Below are 13,950 nucleotides of genomic sequence, written 5' to 3' on the forward strand. Positions count from 1 at the left end.
TATCAATGCTGAAGGACAGCGCAGGAGAAGGGTCCAGGAGCGAGTTTTCAGACTGCGCATAACCTTGCTCGGGCAGAATGAGGACGAGGTGTACGAGAAGTATCGCCTCAATCGTGCAATGATCATGCGCCTGATTGCAGACCTGGAACCATTACTGCAGCACCAGACACACCGGACCAATGCAATCCCTGCGCACGTTCAGGTCCTATGCAGCCTGCACCTACTGGCCTCAGGGAGTTTCCAGGGGGTAATTGCGGTGGCCGGAGGCGTATCGCAAAGCGCACTGTCACGCTTCTTCAAGAAATTCCTCGATGCCATGCTGACAATGCTACACACCCACATCAGCTTCCCCACAACCCCACAGCAGTTGGACCGCACCAAGCAGGCATTCTACCAGGTGGCACAATTCCCACATGTGATTGGATGCATCGACTGCACGCATATCCCCATATGTCCACCCGCAGCAAATGAGTACATTTTCCGGAACCGCAAGTCATACCACTCAATCAACGTGCAGGTTGTGTGCAATGCCAATAACATCATAACGGACCTAGTGGCACAATTCCCAGGGAGCACACACGACTCCTACATCTTCCGCCACAGTGGAATGCACAGGCGACTAATCAACGGAGAATTTGGAGAGGGACTCCTGCTAGGTACGTAAATATACGCTTCCCCACACCAACACCACACATGTATGTACATCACCAATGCTAAGTCTTTGCTTCTATCTTCTAGGTGATAGTGCTTACGCCCTGCGTGAATACATACTCACACCATACATCAATCCAGCAACCCCGCAGGAACATCACTACAACGCTGCACACATCAGCACTAGGAATGTCATAGAGAGGACATTTGGGATTCTGAAGAGTCGCTTCAGAATCCTACACAAGACTGGCGGCGCATTGCTATACAAACCTGAAACATGCTGCCGGATAATTGCTGTATGTGCAATGCTGCACAACATTGCCACCAGAAGGGGGATACCCATAGAGGTGGACAGGGATGACGACCACCGGGATGACCAACCACCCGCCCAACACTGACAGGCACACGTCCCTAACACAGCAGAGGGCCACAGGAGGCGGACATACATCATGCAACATCATTTCTGAATCAGGTGGGAATGAAACGTTACAAGTCTGTTTTGTGTGCAACTGTTTAATGCACAGTAGCACTGTGGTATGTGCAAATGAACAAGCTATGGAAATAATGCACCACAGGAAACAAGTAACAACAACTGTGCGGAAAAGTCACACCTGTGCAGTCTCAGGAAGGGTAGGTCCATGGTTGCCCCACCATGGTCCGGTATGTCTGTGCATGTTCCTAGTGGCGCTTGCCACGTACCCCAAGCCTCCGCTCAGGTGTATCCAATGCCTCACCACGGCCTGTCCCCGTGGAGGCACGCGAACTGCGGCGCCTGGTGCTGGCCTCTGCCAGTGACACGCTGCTGACACTGGAGGCAGCCTCACTGGCGTCATCCCCTCCCAAAGCAGCAGCACTGCAGGTGCTGCTCTGAAGGTGTTCCACAGCAGTGGTGATCAGTCCTAGTGACTTTGCTCAATCCCCCAGAAGTGGCCAAGGTCCACCTGCAGGGACACAGAGCGGCGTGCCAACACTGCGGTGCTGTTGCTGTGCCGTGTGATTGCCTTTGTAGCGGCGGCGGAACGCACCAATTGCTGCTGGTGCCTCCTCTTCTGGCACTCATGGCCCTCCCTCATGGCACGTGTGAGCTCATGGACGTCTTCCCTGAGCTGAGCATTGCCCTCTGCCACCACAGTGGTCATGTCCCTAACCGCCGTGCTCATGTCCGTAACTGCCGCAGTCATGGCGCGCATCTCCCTAGCAAGGCGCACGATATTGCAGCTAATGTTTGCCATGTGTCGTCCCTGCATGCGCTGTGCACGCAGCATCCTCTCCTCGATTGCAGAAGTTGGTGGGACATCCGGGTCGGCTGAGGAGACGGAACTTCGACGAGCCCTGCGCCGCCGTGCGCGTCTTGCGCCTCCAGGTGGTGCATCAGGTGGTGTGATGGTGAGCTGACTGGATGCCAATTGCGTGGAGGGTGTTTCCATCTCCTGCAAGGGCGCAACTTGGGACCTGCGCCTCTGCGCTTTTGTGGCTGTTGTGGCTGCAGCGTGTTTGGCTGGTGCCGTTGCTGGTGGCGCTGGTGCTGGTGCCGTTGCTGGTGGTGCTGGTGGTGGTGGTGCTGTTGGGGTGGCAGGTGTAGGTGATGCATGCGCATCCTGCGCTGTCTCCTGGTCGGAATCGACGGGAGTTTCGGAGATCACCAGTTGGCCGCTGTCGTCCGAATCCCCAGGAGATGCATCTGTGTGTGAAACAGTGCATGGTTAGTGGGATAGTTACACCTACATAGTGTTGTACACATACATGTCCCTCTGTGGTCCACTAAATAAACAGTCTCCATCCATTTTCAACTGATGTGGTGTATGGTCATTGGATTTACGCCTGTACATGCACACTGGGCTGACTATACTACGACTCCCATGATGCACTAGTGTCATGTGGAAAGCTGTGTGTGCCAGAGCTGCAGACACACTGAGATCGGGCTGGGGGCATGGATATGGATTTACGCTATGCTGGGTGTGGGCACAGGCATGCATCTTACCTTGGGCACTTGTGGCTGCGCCGGACGTGTCCATCTGGGTCACCCCCATGACGGCTTCCCGCTCAATCGTCCCTTCCACCAGGTCCTCCAGGGCAGTGTTGGATGGTGCTGTAGAGGGGCCACCTCCAGTCCTGCTCGCCGCCCGGAGCCTCTCCGCAATCCTCTCCTTGGCACGCTTCCGCAGGTCGTACCACCTTTTCTTGAGGTCGTCGATGCTGTGGAGCGTGACACCAACTGCATTCACCCTCTCACAGATGCGCAGCCATATGCGCCGCTTCTCCTGCTCAGGCACCTTGAAGGACAGCTTGCCGAAGAGGCGGTCGTGTTTGCTGGAGACTCCCTCTATAAGGTACTCCAGCTCCCTGTCAGAGAATTTGCGCTTGCGCTTGCTTGCTGACTCAGCGCTGGATGGCACTTCCTGTGCCATGATGTATGTCTCTGGCGATTTGCAGAGTCGGTGTGGCTTCACTCTGCACAGGCAGTCTTCCTTCACAGCTCCTGTTTGCTCCTCTGTCGAGGCTATGTGGGTGGGGCAGCAGTATTTCCTGGTTGGTGATGTCATCTGCACGTTCCCGGAGCAACGCGGTCATTTGCGATTTCGCTATTACCGATTCGCTAATAGCTAACTCGGTATTACCGAACTCGCTATTAGCTATTTCGGTATTACCGAACTCGCAATTTGCTAATGGGAGTTTGCATGCCCCGCAATTGAAAAATCGGTAAATTTAGCGATTTTTAAGGAATCGCTAAATTTTGCCGAATCTGTTGATGCATGCCAAATACCGATTCCTTAATGGCGATTCCTTATTTTTCGCTATTAAGGAATCAGTATTGGTTTGGTTGATGCATGTGCCCCATAGATGACTGCTGATGTGTCTATGTCTATATATGTGTATAAGTGCATTTGATAGTGTTCTATTAATTAGTGACTGCATGTATAAGTGATTCTGTTGTTGAATGGGTAGTTGTGTGTGTAGACTTAGGAATCAGTGAGTGGGTATGTAGTAACTGGTATAGGTGTGTCAATGGATTCAAATATGGTACTCTGTATTTTACAGTGAGTGATGAAAGGTTATGCTAGTGTATGATGAGGTGTATCAGATCGTCATGTGGATGATGTCATCAGTGATGTCATCAGTGATGTCATTTGAGATGTCATCAGTGATGTCATTAGTGATGTCACTGACCATGTCATGAATGATGTAATATGTGACACCATCAGCAGTGCATTGCGGACACGCGAGTTATAGTTAGCAGAACTAACTATAACTGGGAAATTTCTATGGTTTTGTACGAGTGAAATGTCCAGCTAACTATAAAACCCCTAAAACCTATGTTTTTTTCTGTGAATTTCTAAGGTTTTTTAAATGCTAATTTCTAACTATAACGTCTCTGAAACCTATGGCTTTTTCAGTGAATTTCAAAGCGTTTTAAATGCTAATTTCTAACTATAACGTCTCTGAAACCTATGGTCTTTTCAGTGAATTTTAAAGGTTTTTTAAATGCTAATTTTTAAGTGTAATAGCAGTTATACCTATTTTTTTGTGCTGATTTTCTACAGTTTTTTAACTGTTTATTTATAAATATGTTATTCATTAAATCACATTATATATTTTTCTGAAAATTGCAAAAAAAATAAAAAGAAAAATGATAACTGAAATATTGTTTAATTTTTTAATTTTAATATATTTATATTATTTTCTTTTTTAATTTGTAACCCTAAATTTTTTTGGAGTCGCGCACCCAAAGCGTACACATCACGGTGGGTGTGCAGATTCTAGCCGCCATTTTAGAAACGTCGTGAAGGATCCGCGTACAGTGTGCGACGGCTGCGTGTTTTTCAGTTACATCATATACATTTAATATTACGTGATGTGCGCGATTAGTATGAGACCAGTCCACGACTCCTGCTCCCACGCATTCGCGACACATGCGCGTTACGGTACGCGACGCTTGCGCGGTGGCGAGTCCCGCGTGACGTCATATACGTGCTGAGGCACGCTGGGTGCGCGACTCCCGCAAATTTTTTTAATGTTCTAAAATGATATGTATGTGTGTTTAATATACATATTAGGGCAAGAGACTATGTAAGCTATTCATAAAAATAATATATTTGTACTTATAATAAACTTATATTATTTTTAAATATATTTTCGCTAAGTCGGGTCGGGTGCGTGCTTCGTGAGCGCAGAGTGTGCGGATCCCATGTGACCTAAAAAAAAAAGAGTTCATTGGTTCATAACATTTCCCACTGTAACTATTGAAGGACCCCACCCATTTTAATCATTCTTGTTGAAGCATCTTTAGAGAGACATCTCTTTTCCTACAAGAACCCTTTTTGCTTGTTTTTTTGGTGTTTTTCAAAAAATATCAAACAAAATGGCATCTGGACAGCAGCAGCAGCAGGAGAAAGTAGCTTCTGAAGAAGAATTCTTGCAGGAGGCACCACGTCCACAGAGTCCGGAATCTGTTGTGTGGAAATTCTTCACTTTTCCACCTGGAGAGAAGAAAGTAAATGCGAGAAAGGTGACATGCAAAATTTGTGACCGAGTCCTGTCAAGAGGCAGTGAAAAAAAATACTCTTGTGGCACTGCTTCTATGTACAAGCATCTCAGGCCCACACATCCTCTCAATCTTGCTCGGGAGGAAATGAGGCGAGCTGCTTTGAACCCCTCACCTGCTGTGGCAAGTACATCTGGAGCATCCTCAGGAGCACCTGCAATGGAGATTAGGCCAGAATTCGCCTTTCTCGAGCAACACTGCGTGAAGTGTAAGAAACTTATATGCTTCCGTGAGCAGTCGGTGGATGCAGTTTGTGCTGCGCAACGCAACCATCGTTGTTAATTTTTTTGTTTTTTTGTTTTTGGAATGATAAGTCATTCCAAATGTTTCCTGTTTTATTTGTTCTTTTTTTTGTTCTTTTTTTGAAAAAACACCAAAATAAAATACAAAATTGATCCAGAAAAAAACACAAGAAAAAAGAAGAAAAAAAAAAGTTCTTATCAGAACTACCTTATCTGGTTAAAGAAAGAATTATAATTGCAAGGTAATGTGTGAAGGTTTGGTTGAATATATGTATACAGCGTGATTGACTGAAAAAATGTATTAGTAGTGTATGGTGAATTTATAGGTGAAGATTTATGAGGAAGTACTGCAGCGTAACACTGCAATCTCTTTAGCTGCACTGCACTGTGGCACATCCGAAGCACAGGGATGTGACATATGTACATGAATATGTTGCAACTCTGTGCTTCCCTCTGCACTGCTGCACAAACTGCAGCCATGCTGTGACACAGGCACCCTTGCACCATGGTGCTAGGATGTCTGTGTCGTGTGGAGATTGTTTTTGTGCAGGAAAGAACACCTTCCTGCACCAAAACAATCAGTAAAGGCATTTTCCTCTTTCAATGTATGCTGTGGAATGCAGCATGCATTGAAAGAGGAACAAATGAGGAGAAATGATAAGAATTCTCCTCGCTGCGCCTTGCTACACCAACTCTAGGATGGCGCAGCATTCACACACATCTCCAGATTTGCGATTTCTCATAAATCTGGAGATGTGTCTTGTTCTTTGGGTGCTGCGTGGGAACACCCACAGCACCACCTACGCAAAGTTCTGTGTATGAAGGGGTCGTATTTACAAGGAGAGGAAAAACCACGCAGGGAGGCTTTTCCTCTCCTTGTAAATATGAAGGAGTGCCTGGCGCCATTACTACGTTACAAAAAGTGACGTACTGGTGGTGCAGGGTGCTTGTAAATCCGCCCCATAAGTGCTTAGGTATTGGCAGACTGATACAATAAGAACATAGTGTTGGATGGGTGATTGGAGAATTGCATGAGACTGACAGGAGGTATCCTATGCTGCATGGGTACTACTTCAGTATTTAATGGATTGGACCAATAGTCTGTATCTGCTTAGAGATTTGTAGGGATTATACACAGAATATTTTATGTGTACTTGTGTTGGTGCCTAGGTCAATTTAAAAGAATACCACTAGTAACTGGAATGATGACAGTGCTGCAAACACTTAGGGGCAGATTTACAAGCCCCTTGTGTCACTTTTGCACCGTCAAATGCGTCAGTGGCGGCGTAAAAGGTGCGGCCCAGTTACAACGTGACACATCTAGGGAGATGCGTCACATTGTGAAGCCCTGCGCCACATTAAACCTGCTTCAGGTTTAATGTATGCAGGGTGGGCGTTCTGTCGCAGGAAGCCCCGTAAAAGTGACGCAGTGAAATCTACAAGATTTCACTGAGTCACTTTTACGTCCATGCTGCGTCAAAACCCTGCACCTCGAAGCAGGCGTAAGGAGTGACGCAGCATGTTAGGCAGTGGGAGCCCCTAATCATTGCTGGAGTTGCGTCGTGCTTGCAACACAACTCCTGCAATGCGTGACTTTTCCATCAACCGATGCGTCAGAATTTCTGACGCATCTGTCAATCCTTGCACCATGGTGTGCTGTATTGTAAATACGGCGCATCCATGGTGACGCAAGGGTAATGCATGTTGGCACAGGGAAAGTGACGCATCTCTACAGATGCGTAACTTTCTTGTAAATCTGCCCCTTAATTTATAAGTGTTTACGTATTTGTGGAGTGATAGGATAAGTAGATAGTGGTAGATAAGTGATTAAAGAAGTGCATGGGACAGACTGGATGATTCCTACACTGCATGAGTACTAATTGGGTATTTAGAAGAGTGTATTAATAGTATGTAGCTAGTTAGAGGTCTGCTTGGATAGTGCACAAAATATTATAGATGTACTTGTGTTAGTAGCTAGGCCATTCCATAAGTTCATCACTAGTAACTAGAATAATTACAGTATTACAAACAGAGTGTATAGTGAATTTATAAGTGCTTAGGTATTGGTGGAGTAATAGGATAAGTAGATAGAGCTGGATGGGTGACTGGAGAAATGCATGGGACAGACAGGAGGATTACTACACTGCATAGATACTAACTGGGAATTTAGAAGAGCATATCAATAGTTTGTAGCTGGTTAGAGGTGTGCATGCATAGTGTACAAAATATTGTACCTGCACTTGTGTTTTTGCCTACGCCATTCCTTAAGTATACGACTAATAACTGGAGTAATTTCAGTGTTGCAAAGAAAGTGCGTGTTGAATTTATAAGTGCTTAGGAATTGGTGGCGTGATAGGATACGTAGATAGTGCTGGATGGGTGAATGGAGAAGTGCATGGGACAGACAGATGGATTTCTAGACTGCATAGGTACTAACTGGGTATTTAGAAGAGCGTATCACTAGTATGTAGCTGGTTAGAGGTCTGCATGCATAGTGTACAAAATATTGTACCTGCACTTGTGTTAATGGCTAGGCCATTCCTTAAGTATATGACTAATAACTGGAGTAATTTCAGTGCTGCAAAGAGAGTGCATGCTAAATGTATTAGTGCTTAGGTATTGGCAGAGTGATAGGATACGTAGATAGTGCTGGATGGTTGAATGGAGAAGTGCATGGGACAGACAGAAGGATTCCTAGACTGCATAGGTGCTAACTGAGTATTTAAAAGACTGTATCAAAGCTATGTAGCTGATTAGAGGTCTGCATGCATAGTGCACAGAATATTGTAGCTGTACTAGTATTGGTGTGTCTATGGTTTCGAGAATGGTAGTCTGTATTTTAGGGCGTGAGGAGGTGCATCAGATGATCACGTTGATGATGTCATCAGTGATGTCAATTGAGATGTCATCCGTGATGTCATCAGTGATGTCACTGACCATATCATGAGTGATGTAATATGTGACGTCATCAGCAGTGCATTACTTTAATCCAAAAAGCTGGCGGCCATATTGGCCTGGTCACGATGTGAAAATTCAGGAATTGATACAATAAAGAAAAGAAAACAAGTGTTAATATGCATACAATGTCATTTCAGCATATCTTGCCCCGAGACCGCCATACCTGTATGTTCGTCAACGTGACTTATTCATAATAAACATACTTAGAATTGCAAACATCAACATAAACAATGGACTACACATTACTTTAAAGTGAAAGGCTATCGGCCATATTAATCTGGGCACGTTGCGAATTATAATGGTTCTTACACGAAAGTAAAGGAAAAAAAGGGGTGTTAATATACACACACTATCCCTAAATAAAGTTCTAGCGATTATAGTTTCATTCTATTCACAGCTTATTTGAAATGTCCTGAGTGATGTCATGAGTTATGTAACTGACCATGTCATGAATGATGTAATGTCTGAGATCATTAGCAGTACATTGCAGGGGCGTAAGTTATAGTTAGCTCAGGTAACTATAACTGCTGAATTTCACTGGTTGTGTATGAGTGAAATCTGAGTCTAACTATACAGTCCCTGTAATCTTTGTTTTTTTCAGAAAATGTCTAGTTCTTTTTTAACGTTAAGTAATATGCATATCACAATGGATGGTGGGGGGTTGGAAGCAGGGCCTGGCATTGTGCTGCCCCCACCCAAGCTTGCTGCTCCTGCCTTCCCTCCTCCTAGCCATCCATTGTCCAAGTCCATGTCCCTGCTCCCTTATTACAGCGCTATGTGGCAGTTGGTCTGCCACTGGCCGTCCCGCCTTCTCTGAAAAGTGAGCTTGCTGCCCCATCCACCTCCTCCTTGTTGTCTGAATCCATGGACTAGCCTTCTCCCTCCTACCATGCATGGTCTGATGTGCTGCCACTGCCCTCCATTTAGCATGATGTACCAGTCCACTCCTCCTGCCCTCCACTGCCAAATTCTATGCCCCATCATTGACCTCCTGCTTAGCCTCTGTGCTTAGCTTGCTGCCCCTAATCTCCCCTGCCCTCCTATGTCTTTGTGCATGCCCCTGCTCCACTCTTTTTGCCCTCCATGTTCCATGGACCTGCCACGCCTATCTACTCTGAGTGTTCTGTTGAACTGCCACTCCCCTCCCACCTGCCTAGCATTGTCAGATGACTGTAACCTGTCCCTGCCACCTCCACCCTGCCTGTCCACATTCCATGCCCCTATCCCCTTCCTCCTGTCCTCCATGGTCCATTTTACTGCCACACCCTTCTGCCCTCCCTGGTCTGTTGTGCTGCAACTGCTTCTCCTGCCTGCCCCGCGTGGTCTGTTGTGAGGCCTCTTCCCCTGAACTCTCTTGTCTGTGCCCAGGTCCTGACCCTCCCTTCTATCCTCCATGGTCCTTTGTGCATTCCCCTGTACCCTCCTTCTTGCCCATCTTAGCCATTGCGCTGCTACTAACCCTCCCACTTGCCATGCATGGTCTTCTGTGCTGCCACGGCCCCTTCCCTGTGTGGTCAGCTAGCTGCCCCTGACCCCCTCCCACCTTCCCTCCATGGTCTGTGTGTATGCCATCATAGACTCACTGTTGCTCTCCATGGTGTGTCTGGCTGCTAGTGCCCATCCTACCTGACCTCCATGGTCATCTTGCTGTTCCTGCCCTGCCCCCTTGCCCTCAGCCCTCTGTTTCCATGTGCAGACCCCTATTCCCTCCCTCCTGGCTTGTCTGGCTTGTAATGCCCCTGATCCGTCCCTCCTGCCCTTTATGGTCTGTTATGCTGCAGCTTTCTCTCCTGTCTGCCTCTTTCCCCTCTGTTCTCTGTTGTCCATGTGCATGGTCCTCTCCCCTCCCTATTGCTTTCTATGGATTGTTGTGCTGCACTCCCATCCCACATGCCCTGTGTGGTGTATTTTGCTGCTGCAAACTCCGATGCCTGCCCTGTAGGGTCAGTTTGGTGCACCTCACCATGTCCCTCCTGTCCTCTGTTATCCGAGTCCATGTCCCTACCCCAATTCCTCCTGCCTTCCATGATCCAATGTACCATACTTGCGAACATTTTGAACTTAGTAAGAGGGAGATTTTGAAAAAAAACTGGGGTATTGATTTTCCCCTTTGAGGTACATTGAAAAAGAGGAGATTGTAGACAAGAGACAGATCAAATAAAGCCCATTTGAGCTTAAAAACATAGGACGTTTCCTGGCTGAATCGGGTCTGTTGGCATGTATGGTTGTAATACCACTGCCTCTTCCTTCTGCCCACAATGGTCTATTATATTGCCACAGCCTCTCTTGCCAGTCCTGTATTGTTGGTTTGTTGCCCCTGCCCCCCTTTCCACTACCCTCCATTGTCTGTTGTGCTGCCACTGCCCTTCCTGCCTGCCCAGTGTGGTCAAATTGTTGCCTCTGCACCCTCCTACCTGCCTTCAATTTTCAGAGTCCGTGCCCCGGGCCTCTGCCTCTCAACAGTATCCTAATGAACAACTAGATTGCTAACATTCTATAATTATTACAAAAGTGTGGAACGCCTGACGTCATCTTGATGTAATCAAAACTGTAATACCTAGAGCATTTCCTTTAGAAATTACATATATGAGAGTGTCTTATTTGCATCAAAATTATGGTTAGTGCTCTAAAAAACTAAAATGCGGACACATTTTCTGAGTTTTCAAATTGCGACAAAGCACTTTTAAATTATTTGTTATCTTTATGTTTTTTTATCCAGTTGACCACTTGATTAAATGTTGCACTTAGGGGAGAGGATGTGGTGTTACTTCCAGAGCTGCAGACTTTGCAACTGGGGAGCCAGGTTGGATTTTCTGTTTCAGCTCGACATTCTGTGATTCTGGTCAAATCACTTAATATCCCCATGTCTACAACCAAAATGAATTTGTTCTTGTGTGATGTAACCAATGCTCATGTAAAGCACTCCAATACCTGACAAGTCTGCACTATATAAAACCGCAAAAACATAAAAAATAAAAAGTGTTTTGCACACTTCTGTCATTGGGCTACATGTGGGCTACATCTGGGTGATATTTGTGCTGCATTTGGGTTCTTTTGTCTCTGGTGGCCATCTTGGGAGATTTATTTGTTATGAAGTTTCCTAATTTCCTCATCTACTGCAGTCTCCTCAGTAGGAAATGCTTTCAGTTTTTTACTTATACGATATATTTAAATCGGGGATACTAGCCACTGAAGCAGAGATTTTAACCCCCATATATATTGCTTCAGTAACCACGGGAAAATCAGGGCACATAAAGGCTGAGTGTAGAATCTGTGTTTTCTCAATATTCAGTTTATAACCTGAGATTACACCAAATTGTTCTGCAAAAGACTTTAAGGTAACCCTGGGCGTAGTTCGCGAAGTAGCGCTACGCGTAGCTATGCAAAGTGCACTTCGCACTACGCGAGCTACGCGTAGCACTTCGCGAACTGCGTAGTACCCTGTTCGCACTGTGCAAGATGCCGTGTTCAATGATTGCACAATGCGGACAGTGCGAGCTGTAATTTTCTGCCGCTCAAGTAGATTTTTACTTGAGCGGCAGCTTTCTCAACGCGGCTGGTAGTTTCTCATCGCGAGCATACGCGACCACTCGCAATGAGAAACCTGACCTCCCCGCGTTGAGAATCTCGCCGGGAGGTTTATTTTCCACGCTCGCGATCGGCAACTTGATGTTGCTGATCGCAAACGAGGAAAAAGTCTCGCCGGGATGTCATTATGCTTGCTCGCGGTCGCCAACTTGACGTTGAGGACCGCGAGCAAGCAAAAAATGAACACTGCACTACGCTACGCTACGCGTGTTTGCACTGTGCTATGTGCAATTCGCGTAGTGCGAAGTAGCGCAAACTTCACAAACTACGCGAGCGTAGCGTAGTGCTTTGCCCAGGGTTACTTTAAGGTTGTAAATGCCAGAGCAGCGTCCCTAGCACCACAATATCGTCTGCATAAGCTAACGTATTAAAGTTTGTACCATTGACCCTAATCCGCAAGATATTGAGATTCCCTTCGATTATAGTAAGAAAAGGGTCAATGTACAAAGCGAAGAGCAAAGGCGAGCACGGGCAGCCTTGCCTGGTGCCCCGACTGATGTTAAATACGCCTGATTCCTGCCCTGAAATACGAATTATTGCAGCTGGAGAAATGTATAATGCCTGTAATGCCCGCATAAATTCAGAGCTGAACCCTTTCCAGCGGAGCACTGCCCACAGAAACTGCCAGGAGACCCTGTCGAACGCCTTCTTGGCGTCCAACAGGATCACTCCCATAGGCGAGCTTGTGGCCTGTGCCCAATCCAACAGAGCAATGAACTGCCTAACATGATCGGCAGTATCCCTGCCGGGAATGAACCCGTGTTGCCTAATGGAAACTAAAGGTGTGATGACTTCAGCAAGTCTAGACGCTAATAGTTTGGAGTAAACCTTGCTGTCTGTGTTTATAAGCGAGATAGGGCGGTAGGATGCAGGATTTAACTCAGATTGATCTTTTTTCTTGAAGAGAACAATGGTTGGTCTCCTCCAAGATTCGGGTACAACCCCCCTTTGCGCCTCCCAAAAAACCGACAGAACATCCTGTCGGATCTCTTGAGACACAGCCCTGTAAAATTTGAACGGGATAGCATCAGGACCTGCGGCCTTTCCATTGGCCAAGGATTTTATGGCTGTTTCAACCTCTTCCCATGTAATTGGGGCTGAAAGAGCCTCTGACGTAATTTTGGGAGTTTCAATATCTTGCAGGAACCCCATCACCGAAGACTTACTAGATAACACAGTACCTTCTTCCTTATATAACTGAGCATAGAATTTTTTGAATGCCCCCATAACCCCCTTCAGCTAATTCTGAATCTGGCCATCCTGATCTTGAACTCTAAGAATTTTATAGGCTATGTTTCTCTGCTGTAACTGTTTAGCAAGGACTCTACCGGAATTTTCCCCAAATTCATACATCATAGTACGATATTGAATGTATTTTGCGGCCAAATCTTCCCCAAAGAATTCCAACAAATTTGATTTAATAATTGCCACCACTTGTTGATTTTGGTCAATATTGTGACCAGCAATGATGTTCCGAGTTAGCTCCAGCTCTGCTACCCGTAGCTGCTCAATGCGCCCCTTAATCTGCTCCTGCACCATCTTCCAGCGATACGCCGCAAGGCTCTTAGTCTCACCCCGTATAGCGGCTTTAAATGTATCCCACACTATGCAATCAGAGGCAGTCCTTCTATTAATATTTAAAATTCAGTTATCCATAGGGACATATGTTCTCGTTAGGATTGATCCAGCAGTAATTTTCTTTCAAATGTCCACAACCTTGGCACTCTATCTATATACCCCCAGAGACATTCTACTATCACCGAATTGTGGTCAGAAAGTATTCTTGGGGAAGACTCAATAGATACATCATCTACCAGCTGATCAGATATAAAAATATAATCCAAACGGGCCATTTTACTATTAGGGGCAGAGTAATAAGTAAAACCATCATTGTCTTTTTTATGCCTGACCCAAGCATCAACCAATCTGTGTTCACAAACTAGAATCTGGAGAGCCTTAAAAACTCTT

The sequence above is a fragment of the Triturus cristatus genome, chromosome 4_2 (genome assembly GCF_964204655.1).
Source record: "Triturus cristatus chromosome 4_2, aTriCri1.1, whole genome shotgun sequence".
In the NCBI taxonomy this organism is placed as follows: Eukaryota; Metazoa; Chordata; class Amphibia; order Caudata; family Salamandridae; genus Triturus; species Triturus cristatus.